Source organism: Pristiophorus japonicus, chromosome 23, assembly GCF_044704955.1.
Source record: "Pristiophorus japonicus isolate sPriJap1 chromosome 23, sPriJap1.hap1, whole genome shotgun sequence".
In the NCBI taxonomy this organism is placed as follows: Eukaryota; Metazoa; Chordata; class Chondrichthyes; family Pristiophoridae; genus Pristiophorus; species Pristiophorus japonicus.
The window spans coordinates 54,349,184-54,375,487 of record NC_091999.1 but is presented as its reverse complement, the minus strand read 5'-3'; the positions used below and the strand labels follow the sequence as shown (position 1 = coordinate 54,375,487).

Genomic DNA, 26,304 nt, shown 5'->3' with positions numbered 1-26,304 from the left:
GACTGAGCGATACAGATACATTTCGCAATTTCATTTAATTATCTGCTCAGATTGTCACCGAGCTACAGAAAAATGCAAATCAGTTATCACTGAGCAGAATGGGAGAAATCGCTGTTTAATTCAGTAATTACCAGGAGTGGGGTTCGAACACACGCGGGTATAAACCCATTGGATCTTAAGCCCAACGCCTTAACCACTCGGCCATCCTGGTGCCGTCAGCGATTGGATTCGGTCTATGTGAGGATCTGGGCTTCAACTCCACCTCCACAGACACACACAAACACATCGGGTTTCAGGGAGTATTTCCGAACATTTTTCGGAAAATTGACACGGGGGAAACTCTCCCATTCTTTTTCGAGTAATGCTCTGGGACCTCTCACAACCACCTGAGTGCACAGCCGGTGCTTCCATTTAACATTTCATCCGAAAGTCAACAGTTTCAACACTGCAAAATTCCCCAAATGCTGCAGTTGAGTGTTAGCAAAGGTTGTATGCTCAAGTCTCAGGAGTGCGACTTGTACACACAAACTCCTGATTCAGTCAAGGATGCTGCCACTGAACCAAAGCTAAGACAAAAGTTCACAGCCATATTACTTTCCCAAGTCTTTTTTTTAAGTTTCGGGAAATACCAAATTCATGGTGATGATTTCCACAGACAGTTGCACATACACATAGACATTTTTACAGATAGACAGACACAGAGACGCACACACAAAAATTTACACGCTCCAACGGACATGCACAGATGCCTGAGACATCTCGAGGTATAGACAGGCTGAATCACTGTCGCAACTTTGGCTGATCTTTGCGATTTTCGATCCGTATGTATCGTGAATATTGCAGATGAATGAAAGAATGAAAATAGCGGCAGCATTGAAAGGTGTGGGACGTTGTTCCGTCTATCTCAGAATCAGTTTTGCAGGGACCTGGTTAAATTGTCAAACAGAATGAAATATGCTGAGAAACGGAGTCGGCAGGATTCAAATCTATGCGGGGAAACCCGAATGGATTTTTAGTCTATGGCCTTAACCAATGGGCCACGACTACTGGCTCGCTGCCTTTTTAAATGTTACTCAGTTAAAACTCAACCTTCCATCTCTGTGCAGCAGACGGCCACAGAATAGTGAAAAAGTCACCGTTTGCTAACAATCTGGAAGAGGCTGTATTTTTGCTGCTCTATATTGCTCTGGAACTTTTTAATATGAATCTATACCAAGAAACAGAAGCAAAATTCTGCCTTTTGTAAAATGCAGCTTCCCCGTTAGGGAATGGAACCGTGGTCTCCCGTGTGACAGGTGGGGATATTCACGACTTTCCCACAAGGAATTGATGCGCATGGGTTTTGTCAAAGCAATATTCGAGCTGTGAATAGAACTGGACACCATGAGAAGTCGACAGACACATTGCGAGACAGAGACAAACCGACAAACATGGAGAGACAGACAGCGAGATCGAGACAACGAGAGACAGCAAGTGTGAGACTGAAAACGAGAGGCAGACTGAGTGATAAAAAGACTCTCAAACACATACATCTAAAGAGATCTGTGTGTGTGATCTATAAAGAGAAAGACGGAAAGATTGAGAGAAAGACAATCATAAAGACAGTGACAATGAGAGAGACAGATGGAGAGAGAGCGACAGATAGACAGAGAGACAAAGAAATAAAAAGAAAATGTTGGAAATTCTCAGCAGGTTAGAGACAGTAACTACCAGCGACAGGCAAAGAGAGACAGGCAGGCAGAGACATAGATAGACAGTGATGATGGGAAAGAGTGAAACAGTCAGACAGAGAGACTGAGAGAATCCCATTGGAACACAACTGGACACCGTGAGAATGAGACAGGCACATTGAGAGACAGAGACAAACAGCGAAACAGGGAGAAACAGACAGCGAGGTAGAGACAGAGATGACAGAAAGTTTGAGACTGAGAGGGAGGGTCAGACTGAGTGAGGCAAAGACTCAAACACATACATATACAGAGATGTGTTTGTGTGATTTATAAAGAGAGGGAGGGAAAGAGTGAGAGAAAGACAGGGACAAGGAGAGAGACAAAGAGGGAGACAGATAGAGAGAAAGATAAATAGAGAGAGAGAGACATCGAGACCAAAACAGAAAATGATGGAAATACTCATCAGGTTAGAGACAGAGACGAGCAGAGACAGGCAAAGACATAGATGATGGGAAAGAACGAGACAGTCAGACAGAGAGTATGACAGAATCCCATTGGAACAGAACTGGATACCGTGTGAAGGGGACAGATTGAGAGACAGAGACAAACAGAGAAACTGGGACAGACAGAGTGAATCAGACTGAGAGAGACAAAGATTCAAACACACAAATACATATACAGCTCTCTAAAGACAGAGCGAGAGGCAGAGACTGAGCGATACAGATACATTTCACAATTTCATTTAATTATCTGCTCAGATTGTCACCGAGCTGCAGAAAAATGCAAATGCAACAGATGAAAATCAGTTATCACTGAGCAGAATGGGAGATATCACTCTTTAATTAAGTAATTACCAGGAGTGGGGTTCGAACCCACGCAGGTATAAACCCATTGGATCTTAAGCCCAACGCCTTAACCACTCGGCCATCCTGGTGCCGTCAGCGATTGGATTCTGTCTATGTGAGAATCTGGGCTTCAACTCCACCTCCACAGACACACACAAACACATCGGGTTTCAGGGAGTATTTCCGAACATTTTTGGGAAAATTGACACGGGGGAAACTCTCCTATTCTTTTTCGAGTAATGCTCCGAGACCTCTCACAACCACCCGAGTGCGCAGCCGGTGCTTCAATTTAACATTTCATCCGAAAGTCAACAGTTTCAACACTGCAAAATTCCCCAAATGCTGCAGTTGAGTGTTAGCAAAGGTTGTATGCTCAAGTCTCAGGAGTGCGACTTGTACACACAAACTCCTGATTCAGTCAAGAATGCTGCCACTGAACCAAAGCTAAGACAAAAGTTCACAGCCATATTACTTTCCCAAGTCTTTTTTTTAAGTTCCGGGACATACCAAATTCATGGTGATGATTTCCACAGACAGTTGCACATACACATAGACATTTTTACAGATAGACAGACACAGAGAAACACACACACAAAAATTTGCACGCACCAACAGACATGCACAGATGCCTGAGACATCTCGAGCGATAGACAGGCTGAATCACTGTCGCAACTTTGGCTGATGTTGGCGATTTTCGATCCGTATGTATCGTGAATATTGCAGATTAATGAAAGAAAGAAAATAGCGGCGGTATTGAAAGGTGTGGGATGTTGTTCCGTCTATCTCAGAATCAGTTTTGCAGGGACCTGGTTAAATTGTCAAACAGAATGAAATATGCTGAGAAACGGAGTCGGCAGGATTCAAATCTATGCGGGGAAACCCGAATGGATTTTTAGTCTCTGGCCTTAACCAATGGGCCACGACTACTGGCTCGCTGCCTTTTTAAATGTTACTCAGTTAAAACTCAACCTTCCATCTCTGTGCAGCAGACGGCCACAGAATAGTGAAAAAGTCACCGTTTGCTAAAAAGCTGGAAGAGGCTGTATTTTTGCTGCTCTATTTCTGCTGCTCTGTATTGCCCTGGAACTTTTTAATATGAATCTATACCAAGAAACAGAAGCAAAATTCTGCCTTTTGTAAAATGCAGCCTCCCCGTTAGGGAATTGAACCGTGGTCTCCCGTGTGACAGGCGGGGATATTCACCACTTTCCCACGAGGAATTGATGCGCACGGGTTTTGTCAAAGCAATATTCGAGCTGTGAATAGAACTGGACACCATGAGAAGTCGACAGACACATTGCGAGACAGAGACAAACCGACAAACAGGGAGAGACAGACAGCGAGATCGAGACATCGAGAGACAGCAAGTGTGAGACTGAAAACGAGAGGCAGACAGAGTGAGAAAAAGACTCTTAAACACATACATCTAAAGAGATCTGTGTGTGTGATCTATAAAGAGAAAGAGGGAAAGAGTGAGAGAAAGACAATCATAAAGAAAGTGACAAGGAGAGAGACAGATGGAGAGAGAGAGCGACAGATAGACAGAGAGACAAAGAAATAAAAAGAAAATGTTGGAAATTCTCAGCAGGGTAGAGACAGGAATTACCAGCGACAGGCAAAGAGGGACAGGCAGGCAGAGACATCGATAGACAGAGATGATGGGAAAGAGTGAGACAGTCAGACAGAGACTGAGAGAATCCCATTGGAACACAACTGGACATCGTGAGAAAGAGACAGGCACATTGAGAGACAGAGACATTCAGCAAAACAGCGAGAAACTGACAGCGAGGTAGAGACAGAGAGAGACAGAAAGTTTGAGACTGAGAGTTAGGGTCAGACTGAGTGAGGCAAAGACTCAAACACATACATATACAGAGATGTGTTTGTGTGATTTATAAAGAGAGGGAGGGAAAGAGTGAGAGAAAGACAGGGACAAGGAGAGAGACAAGAGGGAGACAGATAGAGAGAAAGATAAAAATAGAGAGAGAGACATCGAGACCAAAACAGAAAATGATGGAAATACTCATCAGGTTAGAGACAGGGACGAGCAGAGACAGGCAAAGACAGAGATGATGGGAAAGAACAAGATAGTCAGACAGAGAGTATGACAGAATCCCATTGGAACAGAACTGGATACCGTGTGAAGGAGACAGATTGAGAGACAGAGACAAACAGAGAAACAGGGACAGACAGAGTGAATCAGAGAGAGGCAGACTGAGAGAGACAAAGACTCAAACACACAAATACATATACAGCTCTCTAAAGACAGAGCGAGAGGCAGAGACTGAGCGATACGGATACATTTCACAATTTCATTTCATTATCTGCTCAGATTGTCACCGAGCTACAGAAAAATGCAAAAGATGAAAATCAGTTATCACTGAGCAGAATGGGAGAAATCACTGTTTAATTAAGTAATTACCAGGAGTGGGGTTCGTACCCACGCAGGTATAAACCCATTGGATCTTAAGCCTTAACCACTCGGCCATCCTGGTGCCGTCAGCGATTGGATTCTGTCTATGTGAGAATCTGGGCTTCAACTCCACCTCCACAGACACACACAAACACATCGGGTTTCAGGGAGCATTCCCGAACATTTTTCGGAATTTTAACACGGGGGCAACTCTCCTATTCTTTTTCGAGTAATGCTCTGGGACCTCTCAACCACCCGAGTGCGCAGACGGAGCTTCAATTTAACATTTCATCAGAAAGTCAACAGTTTCAACAATGCAAAATTCCCCAAATGCTGCAGTTGAGTGTTAGCCAAGATGATATGCTCAAGTCTCAGGAGTGCGACTTGAACACACAAACTCCTGGTTCAGTCAAGAATGCTGCCACTGAACCAAAGCTGAGACAAAAGTTCACAGCCATGTTACTTTCCCAAGTCTTTTTTTTAAGTTCCAGGACATACCAAATTCATGGTGATGATTTCCACAGACAGTTGCACATACACATAGACATTTTTACAGATAGACAGACACAGAGACACACACACAAAAATTTACAAGCACCAACGGACATGCACAGATGCCTTCGACATCTCGAGGGTTCGACAGGCTGAATCACTGTCGCAACTTTGGCTGAATTTTGCGATTTTCTATCCGTATGTCTCGTGAATATTGCAGATTAATGAAAGAAAGAAAATTGCGGCGGCATTGAAAGGTGTGGGGCGTTGTTCCGTCTATCTCAGAATCAGTTTTGCAGGGACCTGGTTAAATTGTCAAACAGAATGAAATATGTTGAGAAACGGAGTCGGCAGGATTCAAATCTATGCGGGGAAACCCGAATGGATTTTTAGTCTATGGCCTTAACCAATGGGCCACGACTACTGGCTCGCTGCCTTTTTAAATGTTGCTCAGTTAAAACTCAACCATCCATCTCTGTGCAGCAGACGGCCACAGAATAGTGGAAAAAGTCACCGTTTGCTAAAAATCTGGAAGAGGCTGTATTTTTGCTGCTCTCTATTGCTCTGGAACTTTTTAATATGAATCTATACCAAGAAACAGAAGCAAAATTCTGCCTTTTGTAAAATGCAGATTCCCCGTTAGGGAATTGAACCGTGGTCTCCCGTGTGACAGATGGGGATATTCACCACTTTCCCACGAGGAATTGATGCGCATGGGTTTTGTCAAAGCAATATTCGAGCTGTGAATAGAACTGGACACCATGAGAATGCTATGGGACCTTTCACATCCACCCGAGTGTGCAGATGAAGTTTCAATTTAACATTTCATCCGAATGTCAACAGCTTCAAAAATTCCCCAAGCACTGCATTTGAGTGTCAGCCAAGATGACGTGCTCAAGTCTCAGGAGTGCGACTGACACACACAACCTCCTGATTCAGTCGAGAATGGAGCCACTGAAACAAAGCCGATACCAAAGGTCACAAACGTATTATTTTCCCGAAGCTTTTTAAAATTTCCAGGACGCACCAAATTCATGGTGATGATTTCCATAGACAGTTGCACATACACAGAGACATGTATACAGACAGACATACACAGACACACACACACACAATAACCAAAAATATACACGCATCAACATAGAAACATAGAAACAAATAAATTAGTTGCAGGAGTAGGCCATTCGGCCCTTCGAGCCTGCACCATCATTCAATAAGATCATGGCTGATCATTCAACCTCAGTACCCCTTTCCTGCTTTCTCTCCATACCCCTTGATCCCTTTAGCCGTAAGGGCCATATCTAACTCCGTTTTGAATATATCTAACGATCTGGCCTCAACAACTTTCTGCGGTAGAGAATGCCAGAGTGAAGAGGTGTCTCCTCATTTCGGTCCTAAATACCTTACCACTTAATCTTACACTGTCACCCTTGGTTCTCGAATTCCACAGCAATGGGAACATTCTAACCGCCTCTAACCTGTCCAATCTCGTCAGAATTTTATATATTTCTATGGGAGCGCCTCTCATTCTTCTAAACTCCAGTGGATACCAGCCCAGTTGATCCAGTCTCTCCTCATATGTCAGTCCTGCCATCCCGGGAATCAAGCTGGTGAATCTTCGCTGTACTCCCTCAATAGCAAGGACATAGAAACATAGAAACATAGAAAATAGGTGCAGGAGTAGGCCATTCGGCCCTTCTAGCCTGCACCGCCATTCAATGAGTTCATGGCTGAACATGCAACTTCAGTACCCCATTCCTGCTTTCTCACCATACCCCTTGATTCCCCTAGTAGTAAGGACTTCATCTAACTCCTTTTTGAATATATTTAGTGAATTGGCCTCAACAACTTTCTGTGGTAGAGAATTCCACAGGTTCACCACTCTCTGGGTGAAGAAATTCCTCCTCATCTCGGTCCTAAATGGCTTCCCCCTTATCCTTAGACTGTGTCCCCTGGTTCTGGACTTCCCCAACATTGGGAACATTCTTCCTGCATCTAACCTGTCTAACCCCGTCAGAATTTTAAACGTTTCTATGAGGTCCCCTCTCATTCTTCTGAACTCCAGTGAATACAAGCCCAGTTGATCCAGTCTTTCTTGATAGGTCAGTCCCGCCATCCCGGGAATCAGTCTGGTGAACCTTCGCTGCACTCCCTCAATAGCAAGAATGTCCTTCCTCAGGTTAGGAGACCAAAACTGTACACAATACTCCAGGTGTGGCCTCACCAAGGCCCTGTACAATTGTAGCAACACCTCCCTGCCCTTGTACTCAAATCCCCTCGCTATGAAGGCCAACATGCCATTTGCTTTCTTAACCGCATGCTGTACCTGCATGCCAACCTTCAATGGCTGATGTACCATGACACCCAGGTCTCTTTGCACCTGCCCTTTTCCTAATCTGTCACCATTCAGATAATAGTCTGTCTCTCTGTTTTTACCACCAAAGTGGAAAACCTCACATTTATCCACATTATACTTCATCTGCCATGCATTTGCCCACTCACCTAACCTATCCAAGTCGCTCTGCAGCCTCATAGAATCCTCCTTGCAGCTCACACTGCCACCCAACTTAGTGTCATCCGCAAATTTGGAGATACTACATTTAATCCCCTCGTCTAAATCATTAATGTGTACACAGCTGGGGCCCCAGCACAGAACCTTGCGGTACCCCATTAGTCACTGCCTGCCATTCTGAAAAGTCCCCATTTACTCCTACTCTTTGCTTCCTGTCTGACAACCAGTTCTCAATCCATGTCAGCACACTACCCCCAATCCCATGTGCTTTAACTTTGCACATTAATCTCTTGTGAGGGACCTTGTCGAAAGCCTTCTGAAAGTCCAAATATACCACATCAACTGGTTCTCCCTTGTCCACTCTACTGGAAACATCCTCAAAAAATTCCACACAATATTCCAGGTGTGACCCCACCAAGGCTCTGTACAACTGCAGTCAGACCTCCCTGCTCCTACACTCAAATCACCCAGCTATGAAGGCGAACATGCCATTTGCCTGCTTCACCGCCTGCTGCACCTGCGTGCCAACTTTCAATGACTGATGTACCATAACACCCAGATCAAGATATAGACAGAGAACTTATACAAATAGATGGATAGACAGGCAGGTTCACTGTCGCTACTTTGGCTGGCTTTTGTTCCATCTATCTCAGAATCAGTTTTGCATGAACTTGGTTAAATTATCAAACAGAATGAAATATGCTGAGAAACGCAGTCGGCCGGAATCAAATCTGCACGGGGAAACCCCAATGGATTTTCAGTCCATCGTCTTAACCACTCGGCCACAACCACTGGTCCGCTGCCTCTTTAAATGTTACTCAGCTAAAACTCAGTCATCCATTTCTGTGCAGCATACGGCCACAGAATCCTGAAACAGTCTCCGTTTGCTAAAAATCTGGAAGTAGCAATCTGATCTTGCTGTATTTGTAATGTTCTATATTACTCTGGAACTTTTTAACATGAGTCGATACCAAGAAACAAAAGTAAAACTTTGTATATTTGAAACAACTGCCTCCTCGTCGGCGAATTGAACCTCAGTCTCCTGCATAACAGGCAGGGATACTCACCACTATACTAACGAGGAACTGACAGATCGTGGCTCTGTCAGACCTGGAATCGAGATGTGAACAGAACTGGACACCATGAGAAGCCGACCGACATATTGAGAGACAGAGACAAACCGACAAACAGGGAGAGACAGACAACGAGATAGAGACAACGAGAGACAGGAAGTATGAGTCTGAGGCAGACTGAGTGAGAAAAAGACTCAAATACAAACATATACAGAGATGTGTGTGTGTGATTTATAAAGAGAGAGAGGGAAAGAGTGAGAGAAAGACAATGATAAAGACAGTGACAAGGAGAGAGACAGATAGCGAGAGAGAGATAGAGACAAAAACTGAAAATGATGGAAATACTTATCAGGTTAGAGACAGGGACGAACAGAGGCAGGCAAAGACATGGTCAGACAGAAATGATGGGAAAGAGAGAGCCAGTCAGACAAAGAGTCTGAGAGAATCCCATTGGGACAGACGTGGACACCGTGAGAAAGAGACAGATTGAGAGACAGAGACAAATCGAGAAACAGGGACAGATAGATTGAGACAAAGACTCAAACATACAAACGCATACACAGCTCTCGAAAGAGAGAGAGAGGCAGAGACCGAGCGACACAGATACATTTCACAATTTCATTTCATTATCGGCTCAGAGTGTCACATAGGTACAGAAAATTGCAGATTCAACAGATGAAAATCCGGTATCACTGATCGGAATGGGAGGAAATCGTGTTAAATTAAAGAGATACCAGGAGTGGGGTACAAACCCACGCGGGAAAAGTCCATTTAATTTTAAAGCCACCGCCTTAACCACGCGGCCATCCTGGTCCTGTCACAATCTGGATTCTGTCTCTGCGAGAATCTGGATTCAACCCCACTCCCACAGACACACACATACACATCGTTTTTCAGTGAGCATTTACGAACATTTTTAGTAATATTGACACGGGGGCAACTCTCCTATTCTTTTTCGAGTAATGCTCTGGAATGTTTCACATCCATACGAGGGTGCAGACGGAGCTTCAATTTAACATTTCATCCGAACTTCAACAGCTTCAACAATGCAAAATTCCCCAAGTGCTGCACTAGAGTGTTAGCCAAGATTATATGCTTAAGTCTCAGGAGTGGGAATTGAACACACAAACTCCTGATTCAGTCGAGACTGCTGCCACTGCAACAAAGCCGATACCAAAGTTCACAACAGTATTATTTTTCCCAATTCTTTTTTATAAGTTCCAGGACATACCAAATTTATGGTGGTGATTTCCACAGACAGTTACACGCACCAACGGAGATGCACCGATGCCTTAGACATATAGAAGGATAGGCAGTCTGAATCACTGTAGAAACTTTGACAGCTTTTTGCGTTTTTCTGTCCGTATGTATCTTTAATATTGCAGATTAATAAAAATCAGAAAGAGCTGTCAGTGTTGAAAGGTGTGGGATGTTATTCCACCTATCTCAGGATCAGTTTTGTAGAGACATGGTTAAATTGTGAAATGCAATGAAAAATGCTGGGCATCGAAGTCTGCAGGATTCGAACCTGCATGGAGAAAACTCAATGGATTTCGAATTCATCGCCTTAACCACTCGGCCACGACTAATGCATTTCTGCCTGCTTGAACGTTACGCAGAAACAACTCAGTCATCCATCTCTGTGCAGCAGACGGCCAAAGAATCATGAAAAAGTCTCCGTTTGCTCAAAATCAGGAAGAGGCAATCTCCTCTACCTGTATTTTTACAGTTCTATATTGCTCTAGAACTTTTTAATATGAATCTCTTCCAAGAAACAGAAGTAAAATTCAACATTTTGAAAAAACTGCCTCCCCGTCGGTGAATTGATCCCCGGACTCCTCATGACAGGCGGGGATACTCACCACTAACAAACGAGAAACTGACGAGCATCAGTTCTGTCAGAGCAGGAATCGAGTTGTGAACAGAACTGGTCACCATGAAAAGTCGACAGACACATTGAGAGACAGAGGCAAACCGACAAACAGGGAAAGACAGACAGAAAGTGTGAGACTGAGAAGGAGAGGCAGACTGAGTGAGAAAAAGACTCAAACACATTCATATACAGAGGTCTGTGTGTGTGATCGATTAAGAGAGAGAGGGATAGAATGAGAGAAAGACAATGATAAATACAGTGACAAGGAGAGATACAGATAGAGAGAGAGAGAGATAGAGACAAAAGCAGAAAATGATGGAAATACTTATCAGGTTAGAGACAGGGACTAACAGAGACAGACAAAGGGAGACAGACAGGCAGAGACATAGACAGACAGAGATGATGGGAAAGAGTGAGACAGTCAGAAAGAGAGACTGAGAGAATCCGATTGGAACAGAACTGGACACCGTGAGAAAGAGAGAGGCACATTGAGAAACAGAGACAAACAGGGAAACAGGGAGTGACAGAAAGTGAGATAGAGACAGAGAGAGACAGAAAGTTTGAGACTGAGACGGAGGGTCAGACTGAGTGAGACAAAGACTTGAAAACATACATACACAGAGATGTGTTTGCGTGCTCCAAAAAGAGAGGGAGGCAAATAGTGATGGAATGAAAAGAAAAAGCCAGGGACAAAGAGAGAGACAAAGAGGTAGACAGATAGAGAAAAAGACAGATAGAGAGAGAGACAAAGAGGCAAAAACAGAAAATTATGGAAATACTCATCAGGTTAGAGGCAGGGAGTAATAGAGACAGGCAAAGACATGGACAGACAGAGATGATGGAAAGAGAGAGACATTCAGACAGATAGTCTGAGAGAATCCCTTTGGAACAGAACTTGACACCGTGAGAAAGAGACAGATTGAGAGACAGAGACAAACAAAGTAAAAGGGACAGACAGAGTGAATCAGAGAGAGGCAGACTGAGAGAGACAAAGATTCAAATACACAAACACATACACAGCTCTCTAAAGGGAGAGAGAGGCAGAGACTTAGCGACACAGATATATTGCACAATTTCATTTCATTATCTGCTCAGAGTGTCACCGAGTTGCAGAAAAATGCAAATGCAACAGATGAAATTCGGGTATCACTGAGCAGGATGAAAAAAAAAACTTTGTTTAATTAAGCAATTACCAGGACTGGGATACGAACCCACGAGCGTAAAAACCCACTGGATCACCAGCCCAACGCCTTAGCCACTCGGCCATCCTGGTCCCGTCAGCAATTAGATTCTGTCTCTGTGAGAATCTGGGCTTCATCTCCACCCCCACAGCCACACACATGCACATCGGGTTTCAGGGAGCATTTCGATCATTTTTAGCAATATTGACACGGGGGCAACTCTCCTATTCTTTTTGATGTAATGCTCTGGGACCTGTCACCTCCACCCGAGGGTGCAGACGGAGCTTCAATTTAACATTTCATCCGAATGTCAACAGCTTCAACAATGCAAAATTCCCCAAGTGCTGCACTTGAGTGTTAGCCAAGATTATATGCTCAAGTCTCAGGAGTGCGACTTGAACACACAAACTCCTAATTCAGTCGAGAATGCTGCCACTGAACCAAAGCTGAGACAAAAGTTCACAGCTGTATTACTTTCCCCAAGTCTTTTTTTTAAGTTCCAGGACATACCAAGTTCATGGTGATGATTTCCACAGACAGTTGCACATACACAGAGACATATATACAGATAGACAGACACAGAGACACAGTCGATTCAATCTCTCCTCATATGTCAGACCTGCCATCCCGGGAATCAGTCAGGTAAACCTTCGCTGCACTCCCTCAATAGCAAGAAAGACCTTCCTCAGATTACGAGACCAAAACTGAACACAATATTCCAGGTGAGGTCTCACAAATGTCCTGTACAACTGCAGTAAGACCTCCCTGCGCTGATACTCAAATCCCCTAGCTATGAAGGCCAACATACCATTTGCCTTCTTCACTGCCTGCTGGAACTGCATGCCAGCTTTCATTGACTGATGTACCATGACACCCAGGTCTCGTTGCAGCTCCCGTTTTCCAAATCTGCTGCCATACAGATAATATTCTGCCTTCGTGTTTTTGCCACTAAAGTGGATAACCTCACATTTATCCACATTATACTGCATCTGCCATGCATTTGCCCTCTCACCTAACCGGTCCAAGTCACCCTGCAGCCTCTTAGCATCCTCCTCACAGCTCACACCGCCACCCTGTTAGTATCATCTGCAAACTTGAAGATATTACACTCAATTCCTTCATCTAAATCATTAATGTATATTGTAAATAGCTGGGATCCCAGCAATGAGCGCTGTGGCACCCCACAAGTCACTGCCTGCTTTTCTGAAAAGGACCGTTTATCCCGACTCTCTGCTTTCTGTCTGCCAACCAGTTCTCTATCCACGTCAGTACATTACCCCCATACCATGTGCTTTAACTTTGCACACCAATACGTGTGTGGGACCTTGTTGAAAGCCTTTTGAAAGTCCAAATACACCACATCCACTGGTTGCCCTTGTCCATTATACTAGCTACATCCTCAAATAATTCCAGAAGATTTGTCGAGCTTGATTTCCCATTCATATATTCATGCAGCTTGGACCGATCCTGTCACTGCTTTCCAAATGCGCTGCTATTTCATCTTTAATAAATTGATTCGTACATTTTCCCCACTACTGATGTCAGGCTAACCGGTCTGTAATTATCCGCTTTCTATCTCCCTCCTTTTTTAAAATGTGGTGTTACATTATTTACCCTTCAGTTCATACGAACTGATCTAGAGTCGATAGACTGTTCGAAAATGATCACCAATCATCCGCTATTTCTAGGGCCACTTCCTTAAGTACATTCCAATGCAGACTATCAGGCCCCGGGGATTTATCGGCCTTCAATCCCATCAATTTCCCGAACACAATTACCTGACTGATAAGGATTTCCTTCAGTTCCTCCTTCTCGCTAGATCCTTGGTGCCCTAGTATTTCTGGAAGGTTATGCGTTTCTTCCTTCGTGAAGACAGAACCAAAGTGATTGTTCAACTGGTCTACAATTTCCTTCTTCTCCACTATAAATTCACCTGAATCTGATTGCAAGGGACCTACGTTTGTCTTCTCTAATCTTTTTGTCTTCACATATCTATCGAACTTTATTATGTTCCCAGCAAGATTCCTCTCATAATCTATGTTCCCCCTCCTAATTAAACCCTTTTTCCTCCTCTGCCGAATTCTAAATTGCTCCCAGTCCTCAGGTTGAAGCTTTTTCTGGCCAATTTATATGCCTCTTCCCTGGATTTAACACTATCCTTAATTTCCTTTGTTAGCCACGGTTGAGCCACATTCCCCGTTTTATTTTTACTCCAGACAGGGAAATACAATTGTTGAAGTTCATCCATTTGATCTTTAAATGTTTGCCATGGCCTATCCACCTTCAACCCTTTAAGTATCATTCGCCAGTCTATTCTAGCAAATTCACGCCTCATACCATCGAAGTTATCTTTCCTTAAATTCAGGACCCTAGTCTCTGAATTAGCTGTGTCACTCGCCACCTTAATAAAGAATTCTACCTTATTATGGTCACTCTTTCCCAAGTGGCCTCGCACAACAAGATTGCTAATTGGTCCTTTCTCATTACACATCACCCAGTCTAGGATGGCCAGCCCTCTAGATGATCCCTCGATATACTGAGTGAGAAAACCATCCCTAATACGCTCGAGGAAATACTCCTCCACCATATTGCTACCTGTTTGGTTAGCCCAATCTACATGTAAAGTAAAGTCGCCCTTGATAACAGCTGTATCTTTATGGCACGCATCCCTAATTTCTTGTTTGATGCTGTCCCCAACCTCACTACTACTGTCTGCTGATCTGTACACAACTCCACTTGCGTTTTCTTCCTTTGGTATTCCGCAGCTCCACCCATTCATATTCCACATCATCCAAGCTAATGTCGTTCCTTACTATTGCCTTAATTTCCTCTTTAACCAGCTACGCTACCCTACCACCTTTTCATTTCTGTCTATGCTTCCTGAATGTTGAATTCCCAGCCTTGGTCACCCTGGAGCCATGTCTCCGTGGTGTCAATTATTTCATATTCAGTAATTGCTGCTTGTGCAGTTAATTCGTCCAGCTTATTACGAATACTCCTCGCAATGAGGCACAGAACCTCCAGGCTTGTTATTTTAACACACGTTGACCCTTTAGAATTTTGCTGTAAAGTGGCCCTATTTGATTTTTGCCGTGGGTTTCTCTGCCCTCCACCTTTACTTTTATTCTTTCACTTCTGCGCCCATTCTACTTCCCTCTGTCTCCCGTCACCCTGCCGTATTACTTTAAACACTCCCCAGAAACGCTAGCATGCACTCCCCCTTGAACATTGGTTCTGGTCCTGCCCAGGTGCAGACCGTCCGGTTTCGTTCTGGTCCCACCTCCCGCAGAACCGGTTCCAAAGTCCCAGAACTTGAATCCCTCCCATCTGCACCACACGTCAAGCCACGTATTCATCTGAGCTATCCTGCGATTCCTGTTCCGACTAGCAGGTGGCGCTGGTAGCAATCCTGAGTTTGCTACCTTTGAAGTCCTACTTTTTAATTTAACTCCTAGCTCCCTGAATTCAGCTTGTTGGTCCTCAGACACATTGAGTCAGAGACTCAAACACGTAAAGATATACAGAGCTCTCTAAAGACATAGAGTGAGAGGCACTTCACAATCCCATTTCTTGGTCAGTTGAGAATGTGACAGAGTTACAGTTTCAACAGAAGGCATTAGGGTATCACTGAGCAGGATGGGAGAAAATTGGTGTTAAATTCAAGAGTTACCAGGAGTGGGGTTCGAACCCACGTAGCTATAAACCCATTGGATCTGAAATGCAACGACTTATACACTCGGCCATTCTGTCTCTGTGAGAATCTGGGCTTGAGCTCCACCCTCACAGACACACGCAGACACACAGCTTTTCAGTGAGCATTTCAGAATATTTATATAAAAGTGACATGGGGGCAACTCAGTACTCTTTATCGAATAATGCTGTCGGAACTTTCACATTCACCCGAGAGAGCAGATGGAGCTTCAATTTAACATTTCATCCGAAAGTCAACATCTTCAACAATGCAAAATTCCCCAAGTACGGCACTTGAGTGTCAACCAAGATTATATGCTCAAGTCTCAGGAGTGGGACTTGAAGTCGAAAATGCTGTCGCTGAAGCAAAGCCGATATCATATGTCACAACCGTATTATTTTTCCCAAATCTTTTTTAAAAGTTCCAGGACATACCAAATTCATGGTGATGATATCCGCAGACAGTTGCGCATACATAGAGACATATACACAGATAGAAAGACACAGAGACACACACGCATACATAACCAAAAATATAGATGCACCAATCGACATACACAGAGTGCCTTAGACATATAGAGGGATTGACAGGCTGACTAACTGTCGCTAATTTCGCTGATTTTTGCGTTTTTCTATCCGTATGTATCGTGAATATTGCAGATTAATGAAAATGAGAATAACATGTCAGTGTTGAAAGGTGTGGGACGTTATTCCACCCAACTCAGGATCCGTTTTGCAGGGACCTGGTTAAAGTCTGAAATTGAATGAAAAATGCTGAAATCCGTAGTCGGCAGGATTCTAACCTGCGCGGGTAAACTCCAATTGATATCTAGTCCATCGCCTTAACCACTCGGCCACGATTACTGCGTCTGTGTGTTTTTAAATGTTACTAAGATATAACTCAATCATCCATCTCTCTGCATCAGAACACCACAGAGTCCTGAAAAAGTCTCCGTTTCCTAAAAATCTGGAAGAGCCAATATCGTCTTGCTGTATTTTTACTCTTCTATGTTGCTCTGGAACTTTTAAGATTAATCTATACCGAATAACAGAAGTACAATTCTACATTTCGAAAATGCTTCCTCCCGCATGACAGGTGGGGATACTCACGACTATACAAACGAGGTATGACGGGTGTAGATTTTGAGACAGCAGGAATCGAGCTATGAAAAGAACTAGACACCATGAGAAAGAGACAGACACATTGAGAGACAGATACAAAAACAGGAACATGGAGAGACAGACAGCGAGCTAGAGAAATAGAGAGAGAGCAAGTGTGAGACTGAGAGGGATAGGCTGACTGAGTGAAACAAAGACTCAAACACACACATACACAGATATGTGTGTGTGTGTGCTCCATAAAGAGAGGGAGGCAAAGAGTACAGGAAAGCCAGAGACAAAGACAAAGACATGGAAAAAGGGAGCGTCAAAGAGAGAGAGAGAGAGATAGTGAGAGGTGAGAGCGAGAGACAGAGATAAAAACAGAAAATGATGGAAATACTCAACAGTTTAGAGACAGGGTCGAACAGAGACAGGCAAAGAGAGACAGACAGGCAGAGACATAGACAGACAGTGCTGATGGGAAAGAGAGAGACAGTCAGACAGAGAGACTGAGAGAATCCCTTTGGAACAGAACTGGACACTGTGAGAAAGAGACGGGCAGATTGAGAGATCAAGACAAACAGAAAAACAGGGAAAGACAGAGTGAGTCAGAGAGAGGCAGAGTGAGGGAGACAAAGACTCAAACACGCAAACACATGCACAGATCTCTAAAGAGACAGAGGTAGAGAGTGAGGCAGAGACTGAGAGACACAGATACATTTCACGATTCCATTTCTTTATCGGTTCAGAATGTCATAGAGTTACAGTAAAATGCAGATTCAACAGATTCTTACTGCAGTTGTACAGGGCCTTGGTGAGGCCTCACATGGAATATTGTGTTCAGTTTTGGTCTCATAATCTGAGGAAAGACGTTCTTGCTATTGAGGGATTGCAGCGAAGGTTCACCAGACTGATTCCCGGGATGGCTGGACTATCATATGAGGAGAGACTGGATCAACTGGATTTTTATATATTGGAGTTGAGAAGGATGAGAGGGGATTTCATAGAAACATAAAGATTCTGGCGGGACGGGACAGGTTAGATGCGGGTAGCTTGTTCCCGATTTTTGGGGAAGTCCAGAACCAGGGGACACAGCCTTAGGACAGCCATGTCTCCGTGGTGCCAATTATATCATATTCATTAATTGGTGCCTGTGCAGTTAATTCGTCCACCTTATTACGAATATTCCTCGCATGGAGGCACAGAGCCTTCAGGCTTGTCTTTTTAACACACTTTGTCCCTTTAGACTTTTGCTGTAATGTGGCCCTTTTTGAAAGGAATGACAAGGGTGTATGCGGTTACAGGAGGATGTGAGGGGAAACAAACATAATACGAGGGGAAGAGTGCATCCGCGATGGACCAGTATGAGATCAAAAAGAATGGAAATATAAGGGGAATATCTTTATCCATGTGCCGGAGAGAAGGGAGCCTAACTATATGCCCTCACCCAGTGGGAGACGGGAGAAAGGATAGCTGCGGGTTTGACAATACTATGGAAGGATGTGTCATGGGAATAAACCCTGCCCGAACCGAACCCACACATTACACCTATCATGGGCGAGGAGAATATTGTGTGGTAACTAGCCTGGGAACTTACGTTACTCCAAGACTGTCGGTGGCAGTGGGAAGAGCAAACATGACATGCCAGGAAAACAATGACATGAAATATAAGTGATGAGATTAAGCAAGGCATTGATGTTTACATGGAAGAGCAAGCACAATCAATTCACCTGTTACTTGAAGATTTAACTGAGCTCAAGAAATAACATTAAAAGATATTAAGAGCTGAAGGAGAAAGCTGAAGAACTGGACAGTGATATAAAGGATAACCTGAAAAACCCGCCTTGGTACTTGAGATTATACATCCCTGGATAAGGATCCTTTCCCATACACTAGTGGCAGTAAAGATAGTAATAGCCTTGAGTTGGTTGGTGATGTTATGTAACAACTGCAAAGACAGGCGAGGCTTACCCGAGTAAATTTACAAGATAGGGATTCGAATTATATCCCATGTGTTAGTCCTAGTGCAGCTGATAGTGGTGTTGATGCTCCTGGGAGACTGCACATGCAGATACAAGAGATGCAGGAAGAAGAGGTTGGCCAAGGCCCGTAACCAAGAACGCAGAAAGCCTTTGCTAGATCCAAAGAGGGTTAATCAAACAAAAAAAAAACGGCATGAACACCTGATCTGAGTCGTGAGTGTCCCAATCCTATCGCCTGATCAACGAAACCGAGGCGGGAGATATAGGAAACAGGTTAGGATAAGGCAGTGAAAGGAAGATTGTTGTTCACGGTGGGATATTTTTAAGGTCTGGTCACCTGAAGCCTACGCAGTCCTCAAATTGATGTGGCATTTAATTGAGATAATAATGGTAGTGGAATGGACATGTATCGTGATCCAACTATATCTGATGTGTCAGATCAGAGAGATATACAACCACGTGGTTCTAGCCGAACAGCAAACAGCCTTGTTAATTATGTAATGTAGGCATGATAGGGAGGCGAATGATTTTGTAACGCGTTAGGGAAACAACCAAGACCCCCGAGCTTATGCACTGTATGTACAAAAAGAAATATAAATGGCGTGCCAATATCCCAGTGAAATGGTCAGGGGTAGTGTGTAAAGACTCCGCAAAAGATGGAACTACGAGCGATCCCAGGAATATGGACTTGATATCACCATTTCCAGCAGATGGCTCAGAACATATGTGTGATCAGCTGATTATTTAGAAATAATCAGGGATCAACAGGAGGGACTGAAAGGGCAGATTACAAATTGAAATTACAATTAATAATAACAATTGCGATGTTTTAAAATGGAGTTAAGAGGTCTTTAAAATGGATCCCACAGCCTGTTTTCAGACTGTGGGAACCATGTGTGGGATGCCTTCCACAGAGGAGCAGATGTTCCAATTCATAGACCAAAGGCCTTGGGAGCTGGGAACAGACACAGATAACATAGAATTTGAATTGTATAGCAAGATAAGAGTTAATTAAAAAGAATCATAACAACATGTATTTTGAATTGCCAATTAAGGCATATAGAAGCCAGATTGGAGGAAGCGCTGTACCAATCATGTATTAATCAATCAGCATGTATTAATTCGAACTTGCGTATTTACTTAATGCTATAATCTGAAACTGTATAAAGTAATATGTCTCTGGCTCTATCTTCGAGCATTCCTTCAGGGATAGCTCCCCTGCTGGCTTGTATTAATAAAACCTGCATTTACTTTAAGGCTAACAGAATCCTAGTGGTGGGTTGAAGTTAACCCTAACAACGTTAGAGAGATCGGGAGAGGTGGAGGGGCTCGAAGAGGTTAGAGAGAGAGGGAGGGGTGTAGGGCTGGAGGAGGTTACAGAGATAGGGAAGGGTGTAGGGCTGGAGGAGGTTACAATGATAGGGAGAGGTGTAGGGGCTCAAGGAGGTTAGAGTGATAGGGAGAGGTGTAGGGCTGGAGGATGTTACAGAGATAGGGACGGGTGTAGGGTCTGGAGGAGGTTACAGAGATAGGTAGGGGTGTAGGGACTGGAGGAGGTTACAGAGATAGGGAGGGGTGTCGGGACTGGAGAAGGTTACAGAGAGAGGGAAAGTTGTAGGGGCTGGAGGTGGTTACAGAGATAGGGAGGGGCGGGGCCATCGAGGGGTTTGAACAGGAAGCTGAGAATTTTAAAATCAGCGCCTCACTGGGGCTGAGGAGGGGGGAGAAATGCAAGAAAACAACCCCCTCACTACCTACCCTGCACTAACCCCCATCATCTGTTACATCACCTGGAGTTCCAGCGACACTCCTCCCCCTCTCTCTTGGTGTTTATTTACTCACTGCCTCACTCAAAACTTATCTCCCATTGTCAGTCCATGTGAGTGCCCTCGTTGTCCCAGAATTGCTCCCCGTGGACACCGACTGACCTTTCCACTGCCTCCGCCACCCTTCTCCTGTTGCGTGACGGCCGTCAAATTCAAGTTGTGTTTCAGTCAGCAAGCAAAAGATCGGGGCGGCGGGGGGGGGGGTGGGGTGAGGGTTCATATAAATTGAAACACGTGGTGGGCCGGAGGAAGAGGCTTGCGGGACCGTGTTCGGCCCGCGGGCCGTATGTTTGACACCCCTGATCTATACTGTCAAACCCTGTAAGAATTTTTATGTTTTAAAATGAGATCACCTCTCATTCTTCTAACCTGTACAGAATATAGGCCTAGTCTACTCAATCTCTCCTCACAGGACAAGCCCTCCATCCCAGGTATCAGTCTGGCGAACCTTCGTTGCCATCCTCAATGGTAAGTACATCCTTCCTTAGGTAAGCAATCATAACTGTACACAATACTCCAGGTGTCGTCTAAGCAGGGTCCTATATAATTGCAGTAAGATGTCTCTGAGCAAGTTATTATTTAAATGGATAAAGATTGCAATGTGCCGCAAAACAGCAGGCCCTGGGGTTACTTGTGCATGAAACACTAAAGGATAGTATGCAGGTACAGCAAGTGAACAGGAAGGCCAATTGTTTTTTGACCTTTTTTGCAAAGGGGATGGAGTATAAAAGCGGGGAAGTCTTGCTGCAGCTATAGAAGGTTTTGGTGAGGCCACACCTGGAATACTGAATGCAGTTTTGGTTTCCATATTTAGGAAAGAATATAATTGCTTTGGAGGCAGTTCAGAGAATGTTCACTAGGTTGATATAAGGGATCAGCAGGTTGAATTATGAGGAAAGGTTGAGTAGTTTTGGCCTCTACTCATTGGAATTCAGAAGAATGAGAGGTGATCTTATCGAAACGTATAAGATGGGGGGAGACTGGAACTGGAGAGCATGATCTTAGAATAAGGGGCCGCCCATTTAAAACAGATGAGGAGGAATTTCTTCTCTCACAGGGTTGTAAATCTGTCGAACTCGCTGCCTCAGAGAACTGTGGAAGCTGGGATATTGAATAAACTTGAGACAGAAATAGTTTTTTAAATGATAAGGGGATAAGGGGTTATGGAGAGCTCGTGGGTAAGTGGAGCTGAGTCTATGATCAGATCAGCCATGATCTCATTGAATGGCGGAGCAGGCTCGAGGGGCCGTATGGCCTACTCCAGTTCCTATTTCTTATGTTCCTGTTCTTATGTTTACTATTATCCTCAACTCCTCTTGTAATAAAGGCCGACATACCATTTGTTTTCTTAATTGCTTGCTGTGCCTGCATGTTAACTTTCAGTGATTCGTGTACAAGGACACCAAGGTCCCTCTGAACACCAACATTTCCCAATCTCTCACCATTTCAAGTAGCTGTTTCCAGTCCACTTTGGCTAAACCACATCTCAGTTCAGTAAAATTGGCTTTCCCCCAATTGAGAACTTTTATTCCTGGTCTATCTTTATCCTTTTCCATAACTACCCTAAATCTAAGAGAATTACGATCAATAGCACCAATGCTCTCCCACTGATACCCCTTCCACCTGCCCAGCTTCAATCCCTAATATTAAGTCCAGAACTTCCCCCTCTCTTGCTGGGCTTGCTACATACTGGCTAAAAGGTTCAGCTAGTTGCTGACCCCTCTGCGAAGGGAAATAGGTCCTTCCTATCCACTCTATCTAGGTCCCTCATAATTTTCTACACCTCATTAAAGTCTGCCCTCAGCCTCCTCTGTTCCAAAGAAAACAAACTGTTAAGAGGATTGGTGGGCTGGAGAAGGTTACAGAGATAGGGATGGGTGAGACCCTGGAGAGATTTGAACACGAGAATGTGTATTTTAAAGGTTGATGCCACCAGCCATCTCGGCCAGCACAGAATGTAAATCACTACCAACAGGAAGGATGTTACTTTTACTACTATAAATGCATAATGAGAGGAAATCAATCTCTGTCCCTTTAACTAACAGCGACATGAAAAGAGGGAATGAATGACCTTTAAATACCTGGTACACTTGGAACTGAAGTGTCTGAAACTCATAATAGGAACTCATAAATGGAAATAAAATACTGACAGATGTTAAACTGTTTTGTTGACAAAGGAAATCTCAATTTAACTTTTAAAAGATAAATTGTTTAACAGATGTTGAAACATACTTACCCGATGGGCCGACTCAGGATCCACCCATCAAGCACCGTGATTTGTTGCAGAACACGCTGCTCCCTCGGCACTCCGGCCTCTGACATCTCTTCCTGTAGGTTTCCAGGACAATCAATCACCACTCGCCAACATTACGCTGCCAGATTAAGTTGTGGGGCTCGGAGGAAGAAATAAAATGAGGCCGTGAATCTGAGTTAAGAAATAAAATTAGAAAAGCATGATTAAATGAACAAGGAGAGACAATATAAACGAAAGGGTACAATCCTAATGGGGATGCATGAACAGTGAGACCTGCGGGTATATGTGGACAAATCGCTGAAGGTGGCAGGACAGGTTGGGAAAGCAGTTAAAAAAGCTTGCAGGATCCTGGGCATCACAGAGTACAAAAGCAAGGAGGTTATGATGATCCTTTGTAAAACACTGGTTCGGTCTCAACTGGATCATTGTGTCCAATTCTGGGCACCGCAGATTCGGATGTGATGGCCTTAGAGAGGGTGCAGAAAAGATTGACAAGAATGATTCACGAGAATAGGGACTTCAGTTCCGTGGATTGACTGGAGAAGCTGGGGTTGTTCTCCTTGGAGCAGAGAAGGTTGCGAGGAGAATTGATCGAGCTGTTCAAAATCATGAGGGGTCCAGACAGAGTAGATTGAGAGATACTGTTCCAATTGGTGGAGGGGTCGAGAACCAGAGGAGACGGATTTAAAGTGGATGAGAAGAAGAACCAAAGACAATGGAAGAAAAATCTATTTTATGCAGTGAGTCGTTAGGATCTGGAATGCACGGCCTGAAAGGGTGGTGGAGGCAGACTCAATCACAGCTTTAAAAAGGGAATTGGATAAGTATCTGAAAGAAAACATTTGCAGGACCGGTGGGAAAGGGCGGGGCAGTGAGACTGGTTGGGAGCCGGCAAGGGCTCGACGAGCCGAATGGCCTTTCGTGCTGTAACCATTCTTTGATTGTGTGAGCAGAACTACTCTGTTCCCTGACTCAATCTAAAGCCTTCCTGATTGTGAACAACTCTGTTAAACCTGTCTACCTCAGCCTTAAATATATTCAATCACCCAGCCTCCACAGCTCTCTGGGGCAGAGAATTCCACAGATTACAACCCTCTGAGAGAAGAAATTCCTCCTCATCTTAGTTTTAAATGGTCTGAGGAGAAAAGCTGCATTTGTAAATAGAACATGATTTACTGGGATTGCTTTGGGCACTGAACCATGTTCATTCTGGCAGCTCTTGTTTGTTTCCGATTATCTTAATAACCCCTATATATGGGCTGGAGATTAATATCTTGTATAAATGTTGAACAAATTATCTTCGTTTCAAAAACAGTGTGTCGACTTTTTGATTGCTCCATGATCAGAGGAGACTAATTGATGTTCTGTTACTGACTGTTCCATTTTTGTGCTTTTTCTTAATCTAACTTACATCACTTCTCACCTAGTTCACCTTCTATTATATCAAACCCCAAACTTGTTCCGTTTGAGTACACGAGTTGTCGTTGTAATAGACTTAACTGCAGTTTAAACTCAGCTGGAGTCCTTTGAACCGCCCCTTTATTGAACTGTCTTGCATAAGATTTGAAATCCGTAACTTTCTGTAACCTGGTTTTGGAACCGATTGAATTTTAAAATGCATCCACACATTTTGCACGTGATAGCCTGTGAAATATTCTGATATTTGTAATTGTCATTGCCACAAACTCAGCTCTCTAGCCACCGACTCAATCCCTCTCCCCAACTTGTGTCTGTGCCTGAACCGGACTGTTTGCAACCTTGGTGCCATACTTAACCCTGAAGTATGTTTTTGACCACATATCCACAGCATAATTATGAATACATATTTCCACCTCTGTAACATCGCCGTTGCCTCAGCTCATCCGCTGCTGACCCGTCATCCCTGCCTTTGTTACTTCTGGACTTGACTATTCCAACGCATTCCTGCCACATTCTCACCTGCATAAACTTGAGTTGATCCAAAATTCGGTTGCCCATGCCCTAACTCTCACCAAGTCCAGCTCACCCATCAGCCCTGTGCTCGCTGAACTACATTGGCTTCTGGTTCAGCAACGCCTTGCTTTCAAAATTCTAATACATTTTCAAAACTCTCCATGGCCTCGCCCCTCCCTAGCTCTGTAAACTGGTCCAGCCCCAACCAGCACCACACCGCCCCCCCCCCTCCCACCCATGAGATATCTGTCTTCCTGAGCATCCCTGATTATAATTGTTCAACCATTGATGGCTTTGGTGGCTGTGCCTTCTGTTGCCAAGGCCCCAAGTTCTGGAAAACCCAGCCTAAACATTTCTGTCTAACCCGTGCTGTACCTGCCCTGGCAGTTCTTGATTGGATAGTGTAGAGCAAGCTTTTCTCTCCATCTACTCCGTGTTGCATCTTTCCACGGAGTGTTTGATAGGAGAGTGTAGGGTGAGCTTTACTCAGTATCTAACCCGTGTTGTTCCTCCCCTGGGTGTGTTTGATGGATAGTATTGGGGGAGCTTTACATTGTATGTAACCCGTGCTATACCTGCGCTGGGAGTGTTTGATGGGGCAGTGTTGCAAGAGTTGTACTCTCTATCTAATCCATGCCGTAACTGCGATGCGAGTATTTGATGGATTAGTATATGGGGAGCTTTACTCTCTGACTAACCCCTGCTGTGCCTATTGTGCGAGTGTTTGATGGGAGAGTGTAGAGGGAGATTAACTCTGTATCTAACCAATGTTGTACCTACCCTGGGAGTGTTTGGGACAGGCTAGAGGGAGATTTAACCTTCAATAAACAAAGCTGTATCTGCCTGGGAATGTGTGGTGAGACATTGTAGAGGGAGTTTTACTCTGCATCTAACCTGTGTTATCATCATCATCATCATAGACAGTCCCTCAGAATCGACGAAGAGTTGCTTCCACACCTGAAGTGAGTTATTTTGGGCTGAACAGTCTAATACGAGAGCCACAGACTCTGTCGCAGGTGGGACAGATAGCTGTTGAAGGAAGGGGTGGGTGGGACCGATTTGCAGCACGCTCTTTCCACTGCTTGCAATTGTTTTCTGCATGCTCTTGGCGATTAAACTCCCGGATACACTTCCTTCACTTAGGGTGGTCTTTGGCCAGGGACTCCCAGATATCAGTGGTGATCTCACACTTTATCAGGGAGGCTTTGAGGGTGTCCTTGTAACGTATCTGCTGCCCACCTTTGGCTCATTTTCCGTGAAGAAGTTCCGCATAGAGGACTTGCTTTGGGAGTCTCGTGTCTGGCATGCGAACTATGTGGTCTGCGTAGCGGAGCTAATCGAGTGTGGTCAGTGCTTCAATGCTGTGGACGTTAGCCTGGTCTAGGACGCTGATGTTGGTGTGCCTGTACTGCCAGGTGATTTGTAGGATTTTGCGGGAACATTGTTGGTGATATATCTCC

General features: G+C 44.2%; 2 non-coding genes and 1 pseudogene across 2 annotated transcripts; all 3 read right to left on the bottom strand.

Annotated features, from left to right (window-relative positions):
* Positions 1–26,304, bottom strand: part of LOC139235546 (probable G-protein coupled receptor 139) — a 107,574-nt pseudogene that overhangs the window by 10,740 nt on the left and 70,530 nt on the right.
* Positions 129–211, bottom strand: trnal-uaa (transfer RNA leucine (anticodon UAA)). The gene has a single exon. It is a non-coding gene; the product is annotated as a tRNA-Leu (tRNA).
* trnal-uaa (transfer RNA leucine (anticodon UAA)) lies at positions 2,522–2,604 on the bottom strand. The gene has a single exon. It is a non-coding gene; the product is annotated as a tRNA-Leu (tRNA).